The sequence below is a fragment of the Octodon degus genome, unplaced genomic scaffold (genome assembly GCF_000260255.1).
Source record: "Octodon degus isolate 3935 unplaced genomic scaffold, OctDeg1.0 scaffold00092, whole genome shotgun sequence".
Classification (NCBI taxonomy): Eukaryota; Metazoa; Chordata; class Mammalia; order Rodentia; family Octodontidae; genus Octodon; species Octodon degus.
In genome coordinates, this window is record NW_004524668.1 from 8485491 (window position 1) to 8492901 (window position 7411).

General features: G+C 45.9%; 1 protein-coding gene across 1 annotated transcript in view; it reads left to right on the forward strand.

Moving 5' to 3' along the window:
* Positions 1–2369: 2369 nt before the first annotated feature.
* The window catches only part of Fbxo42 (F-box protein 42), a 103311-nt gene continuing 98269 nt past the window's right edge, over positions 2370–7411 (forward strand). Inside the window, exon 1 of the mRNA XM_023722540.1 lies at positions 2370–2561. The gene's annotated coding sequence lies outside the window, so the exon portion shown is untranslated. The remainder of the gene's footprint in view (positions 2562–7411) is intronic.

The following is a 7411-nucleotide window of genomic DNA, read 5'->3' on the forward strand; positions in this document are numbered from 1 at the left end:
GGATGTTCTGAATGTATTCCCAGGGGTCCTGCCATTATTCCTGGAAGAGTGTAAGTGCTTTCTAGAGTGAAGCTGACTTAGACCCGGAGAGGGGTTTTATTTATCTTTGAAATGTAGTCTGATTATGTTGCCCGGACTCATCTTGTATCCCTGGGCTCAAGTAATCTTGCCCCTGGCTCTGGAATACCCGAGGTTATAGGCATGCTCCTCGAAGCTTGGCAGCACTTGGCTGCTGAGCCTGTCCGATCTCCCAAGAGGCCCTAGGAGGTCCACTTTATACTAGGGTAGTCTTTTGACAGCCCAAGTTTGCTCCAGTGCTGGGTCCAGGAGGTGAAGACTGAAGCCGTTGAGTGCCATATCCCTGGCATATCTTTAGACCACATGCTGCAAGGATGAGTTCCTAAAGTTGTTCCCTTGAAGGGTGACGTGGCTGGACCCCATCTTCTGGTAAACTGATAACAGGAAGTAAAGCCAGCTTGGAAACCAGGAAAGCCTGAGTCAAAATCCTCCATGCCCCGCCCCCCCCCCCACCATTGGTGGGTGAATGGTTTTTTTCTTTTTTCTTTTTTTGCAGAACCGGGGATTGAACTCAGGTCCTTGTGCTCGCTAGGGAAGCACTTATTCCACTAATGGTGAATGGTTTTTATGCCTAAATTTCTTCATTTGGAAAATGGAGCTCGTAAACTAGGCATGGCAGCACATGCTTGTAAACCCAGCCTGGGAAATTTTTCTTTTTTGCAGAACCAGGGATTGAACTCCGGTGTTTGCGCTTGCCAGGGAAGTGCTTTTTATACTGAGCCATCGCTTCGGGCTCTCCAGCCTGGGAAATTTAAGTGATTTGGTGAGGCTTTGTCTCAAAAAATAAGGGCTGGGGATGTAGCTCGGGGCAATAGCCCTGGGTTCAATCCCTAGTGTTATGGGAACCAGATCAGCCAGATGGGAATTTGGAAAGCCGTTTATTACTGAGCTCAGGGTCCCAGTCTGCTCTCATGGAGAAGACTAAAAGACTGAAAGGCGGCTAGCCCAGGAAGCAGGGGGGTGTTTAAAACCTGGAATCACATTCCATTTGGTAAACAAATTCATTGTCTGACACACAATAATGCTTTCAGGGTCATTGTGACCACTACTCAAACTACATTTCCTGGGGCTTTCTTTCAGTTTCTGGTTATCTTGCACCTGAGTACTTGCATGCAGCCTTGCATAGCCCGAGGTTACAGGAAGTTAAAGCCCATTTAATTTTCTTTTTCTTTTCTTTTTTTTTTTTTTTTTTTTTTTTTTTTGCAGAACCGGGGATTGAACTCAGGTCCTTGAGCTTGCCAGGGAAGCGCTTATTCCACTGAGCCATCCCCCCCCCCCCCTTAATTTTCTTTTGAAGTCATCTCTGTAAGCTAACTTTGTTAACAGGAATTGGTGAGGGTTGATATTCTTTTGTTGTTGTTGTTGTTTTGGCGGAACGGGGGATTGAACTCAGGCCCTTGTACTTGCCAAGGAAGCACTTATCCACTGAGCCATCTCCCTGGCCCCCTATGGAATTGGTGAGGGTTACAGGAATTGGTGAGGTAGGAATTTTATCTAGCAAACAGCAAGAAGCAGCCAGTATTTACTAAACAACCTAGAACAGTGGGTGAATATACATTTACACAACAGAAAACACAAGATTTACATCTATAGTCTCAAATGTGAGTTGACCCCTTACACCCAGGAGAGAAGGGTGGTGGTAACAATTCACACACTGGTTGCTACAGTTTGGAGAAGCATTGCTTGTACAAACCAAGCCTGTGAAATAGCACGGGTTCTTTATTATACATTTTATATTTTTTTTAATTTTATTTATTTGTGTGTGTGTGTGTGTGTGTGTGACCAGCTCAGCCCACCAGGGGGGCGGGGCTGGCTGGCATGTGGTGCTGGGGGATTGAACCTCGGTCCCTGTGTTTGCTAAGCTTGTCCCAAGTAGGTGCTTTAGACCACTGAGCCATCTCACCAGCCCCTAGCACGGGTTCTTGGCAAGAGCCACAGCCCCGTTCTTTGCTCAATGGGCCCTAGGGAAAAGGGTGAGTTAGTTTCTAAGCGTCTTAGCCTCAAACCATTGGGAAAACCTTCCAGTCACCTCAGCCAGCGCAGCCAAAAGTGGCTGAAAGTCTGAGGCTAGCTCCTAGGAAGCTTCTGCGCCCTGGCATGCCTGGGAACCTCTGGGAAAGGTCGGACCTTCTCAACATGGCGCCGCCCCGCGGCCGCTCCTCGCCGCCCCGCCCCGCCCCGCTGACGTAAGTGCGCCCGCGTCCTCCGCGCCGCGCCTGCGCATGCGCTCTCCGCGCTGTCTTCTCCCAGCCGGAGCTGAGCCGCGGCGGCGGCGTCGGCGGCGTCGGCGGCGGCGGCGGCGGCGGCGTTTGAGTGGAGGAAGATGGCGGCTCTGGGCGGTTTGGGGTCCTGGCATCCTTGAGGACTCGCGAGCGCTGCGGGCGCAGCCTGGGGCGGAGTGCCCCTGGTCTGGTCCTACCCCGGGGTCCCTCACCACTATCACCAGCGGAACGAGTCCGAAAACGTGGAGCGGACTGGGCCAGGTGAGGCCTCTCCTCCGGGGGCCGCGGCTAGCAGCCGGCGCCTCTTGCTCTTTATACCCCGGGTGCAGTGGGCGCCTTAGGGTCCGGCGCAGCGCGGGATGCTTAGAGGGTATCCTTCGGTCATGGCAAGTCTCCGGGCCTTGCTGTCGTCCTTCTCGGTCTCCCCTGGGTTGGGCGGGGAGGAGCAGAACCCCTTTCCAGTCAGCCCTGGGGATGGCAACGAACCTGTTCTCCCCTTAGCCGGGGCGGTTTTCCCTTCAAACCCCGGCTACCGAGACGTTTGAGGCCGGCAGTAGGATGGATTTAAGGGTGTCAGTGTTTCAGTCTGCCGCCCCCCGCCCCCAGCCCTTAACTGCTTGCAGAGTAGAGCGTGAGACGGGTGCCCTCCCAATTGGGGTCTGTGGGCGGCGAGGGACCAGCATCCCTTAAGCTGCAGCTGCAACGGGTTGGTTTTGGAATTGACTCGCAGAATAAGACGCAAGCAGCCTTTCCTAACCCGCAGCTTTTTTTTTGAGTGTTCCCTTAGAGAAGTGGAAACTGCGGATCTCCTTGCTTGAGACGGCAGTCCACGTTGTGACCGAGGACAGGTTTTCCTGTTGAGAATTGTTTGTTGAAAGGAACGGTAGAGGGTGGGAACGAATTTGTAAATGAAGAAAACAGAATTGCGAGATCTTGATAGTCTCTGCTGAAAGACCTAAGTGTTAGTGGAGTGCGTTTGAACCTTTGGATTGTTAAGCCTTGGAATACTTGTATGCTTTGTTGGATCTTCCGACTTTTATTAGGAAAATAAAAGCTTTTTATTTATTTGTCTTTTTTTTTTTTTTTTTTGGTGGTGGGATTCGAACCGATGTAGATGAAGCTCCGGGTATATTACCAGCTTTCGCTTGCTCACAGCGATGTTATACTGTGTTTGTTACTCCTTTTTTGGAAACAACTTTTAGTTATTCCAATGCTAATTGGAGTATTTGAATTCAGGTTAGGGTAGCCTGTTTGACGCCTTGGGGTTGCTTCCTTAGGGCACGCATTGGAATTGCGCTATGAGGAAACGGTGAGACCATCGCTTTTGCTTGGAACAACAAATACCTTTTGTAACAAATCGGTTCTGGTTGTGCTAAAGAATGATGACATCATGGATTTAAAGGGAGAAGAAAAATTTAAGAAGAAATACCATCATTTAGAATTCAGTCTGCAGCTTTTACAATGAATAGTGATGCTGTGTCAAATTCCTAGCTTTGAGTTATTCAAAATGTGTATAATCTGATTGGGTGTCTTGTCTATTTTGTGTTGGCTTCCTATTCCCTGTAACTTTGCTTTTGGTAAACCCAGTTTCTATTCAGTCCACATTGATCCATGGGTGTGTTGTGCACTGGAGAAGGGTTTCAGCTGTTGAAATGACAGCTATTTAGTTTAATATTATCTAGCACTATTTTCCTTTTCTAAAAGCATTTTTTTTTTTTTTTTGCGGAACCGGGGATTGAACTCAGGCCCTTGCGCTTGCCAGGGAAGCGCTTATTCCACTGAGCCATCTCCCCAGCCTCCTAAAAGCATTTTCTTATAAATTTATAGGTTTTCTTAGGGTCTTTGCTAAAGATGTAAATGAACCAACAGTCGAAAATTAGCCATTCTATATATCTTAATGTGCTAATAAAGAGACATCAAATTAATGTAGTAAAATATCCTGGTGGCTTGACATTACATTTCTTACCATAAGTTGGATTGTTGTGCTAAATCATCATCAGGTATTGATGCAACTTCATGACATCTATGACATCATTCGCTTTCCACCATATCGACTTTAGGAAGAGAGGACAAGATCAGGAAAAACCGTGTAGGATGCTGCTGCTTAGCGTCTGAGCTCTAGAATGGCCTTTATCCAGCTTCACTTTGGGTAGTTTAAGCTCTTTGGTAAGATGCAAAGCTGTGTGGTTGCTACCTATTATGAAAAGCAAGCCAGAAAAATATAAAAAAGTCCAGCAGAACCTGAGTTATATGATAGTATTGGAGTTCAAAAAGCTATTTTAAAGATGAAGAAATATATAATTATCTTTTTGATTTGGGGGTTCTAGTGCGTTAAGTCTTTTATGAGAAGCCATTTGGTTAATAATTACATTCTCACTTTGTCCCCTCCCCCCACGGGGGCTTGAACTCAGGCTTTTGTGCTTGCCAGACAAGCACTTATTCTACTGAACTATCTCCCCAGCCCTGTGAATGTATTTTATAAAATAAATATAAGACTATTTCAATTCTTTTTTTTTTTTTTTGGCGGAACAGGGGATTGAACTCAGGTCCTTGTGCTTGCCAGGGAAGCGCTTATTCTACTGAGCAATCTCCCCAGCCCCAGGCTATTTCAATTGTATGAAACACCTATTAAATGCTCTGTACAGTGTTAGGCATTTGGGGAAGGAGGTGTTAATGATTTTTAAGATAAGACAGCTTTTTTTTTTTTTTTTTTTTTTTTTTTTTTTTGCGGAACTGGGAATTGAACTCAGGCCCTTGTGCTTGCCAGGGAAGAGCTTATTCTCCTGAGCCATCTCCCTGACCCCCAAGACAGCTTTTGGTCTGAAGCTGTGTAGAATCTATTTGAGGAGCCAGACAAGGAACCCTCTTAGGCTTGAGATAAAACAAATACACTGAATCCAGTCATGTGAGCCAAGGAAAGCTTCTCAGAGCTGGGAGTGCTTTTCCCAACCCATCCTGTTATTCTGCAGAAAAGCCTGCTTTTTATGAGTGGCTTGCTTTTCATAAAACTTTATAAAAAATTCTGTTATGAATTCTTTCCACCTTTTACTCATCCACTGTCACGACGATACTTCCCTCTTGCAGTGTGCCCCAGCTATGGTTTCTGCACTCTCAAACACCTAGCATTCTTGGGAGAGCCTTTCTGAGTGAGTCATAGGAACAGGCAGCAAACAAATATTGAATCTGCAATTAAAATTTCTCAAGTGACTAAGTGACAACTCTAGAGTGACAAGTTTTTGTTGTTTTTGTAAACTAGCACAAGAGTCTCTGTATGTTGGAATTATTACATATAGTTAATGTTTAGTTGCCATCCATGACAGTGTTGCGTATAGGTGATTATTAGTATTGACTCCTTTCTCCTAATAATACATAAAATGAGAAAGTTCTATTCCTTTTTTTGTGAAGCTGACAGATTGACCCAGAATTTAATAAACTTTTATAGGCTGAATTGAGGTAGTTTGACATCTGATAGTGAACTTCTGTATCCTGGTACAAGATTCGAACATTAGTGCTGCAGTATTTTAGTTAATTTAGCACATTGTTGCCTTATTTTCAGTCATCTTACGGGGTTTTTTTAATTTAAATTTTTAGTTTTTTGAGACAGGATCTTGCTTGCTCTTGCTCATGTTCAGCTGACCCTTGAACTCTCTATCTAGTCTAGGCTGGTCTCATACACAGCCTCAATCACCTGAGTACCAGAATTAAAGATGTTTCCCACCATGCCCAATATTTTACGGGGGGTCTTTTTTTCTATATTTAGGACAGAGTCTACAGGGTCTCACTACATAGGTCAGATCAGACTCGTAGTGGATTCTCCTATTTTCAGCATCCCAAGTGCTGGAATTACAGCTACCATGCCCAGCCTCCATTGCCCTCTCAGTGCTCCCCAGGGGCTGGGCCAGCGGGACACACCGGGGATTGGGGATCAAACTCCAGCTGCTGCTCTCTGTCTAAGCAGAGGCTTTAGTCTGCTGAACTACCAGGCTGGCCTGGCAGGGGAAGGGTGTCTTTTAGAGACAGGGTCTCACTATGCAGCTGAGGCTGGCTTTGAGCTCACTTTGTAGTTCAGGCTGGTCTTGAACTAGGAACCATCCTCCTGTGTCAGCCTGCTGGGACCTTGAGGATTATAGGCATGTGTTGCCATGCTGCCTAACTGATCATGACTTGGGTGTAAACTGGGAATTGAACTCAGGACCCTGCTCTTGTGCCACTGAGCTTTGTCCCTGGCTCTGCATTTTTTTTTTTAAATTTTTATTTATTTATTTGTGTGTGTGTGTGTGTGTGTGTGTGTGGCCAGCTCAGCCCACCAGGGGGCGGGGCTGGCTGGCATGTGGTGCTGGGGGATTGAACCATGGTCCCTGTGCTTTGCTAAGCTTGTTCTAAGTAGATGCTTTAGACCACTGAGCCATCTCACCAGCCCCGTGCATTTTTGAATTGAGTAAAATCTTTATGTAATACTGTATTATTTATTTATTTTGGTGGAATTGGGGATTGAACTCAGGCCCTTGCACTTGCCAGGCAAGTGCTTATTCTACTGAGCTATCTCCCCAGCCCCCAATACTGTATTATTTAAGTATGCCATCTATCTTTTTTGTTTTTTGTTTTTTTGCGGAACCGGGGATTGAACTCAGACCCTTGCGCTTGCCAAGGAAGTGCTTATTCCACTGAGCCATCTCCCCGGCCTATGCCATCTATCTTAATGGAAAACAAGTGCTTTACGCTTGTACTTGACAGAAAGGTGATAATGTATATGTTTTTGTATTGTGACAATTACATAGAAGAATATGACCTATAGACAAGATGTGTTTATTTAGTAGTCCTAGCAGTTGAGTCCAGGGACATCCACATTGAGCTACATCCCCAGCCCTTTTTGTTTATTTTGAGATAGGGTCTTGCTCAATTATAATGCTAACTTCCAACTTGCAGCCCTCCTGCCTCACCCTCCCAGAGTGCTGTGCTTACAGGCATGCACCGTCACGCCTGGAATAATTTAATTATTTTGAAGAATTCATTTATCATATTCTGGGGCCGGGGAGATGGCTCAGTAGGATAAGCGCTTGACTGGCAAACTCAAGGATCTGAGTTCAATCCCCAGTTCCGCAAAAAACAAC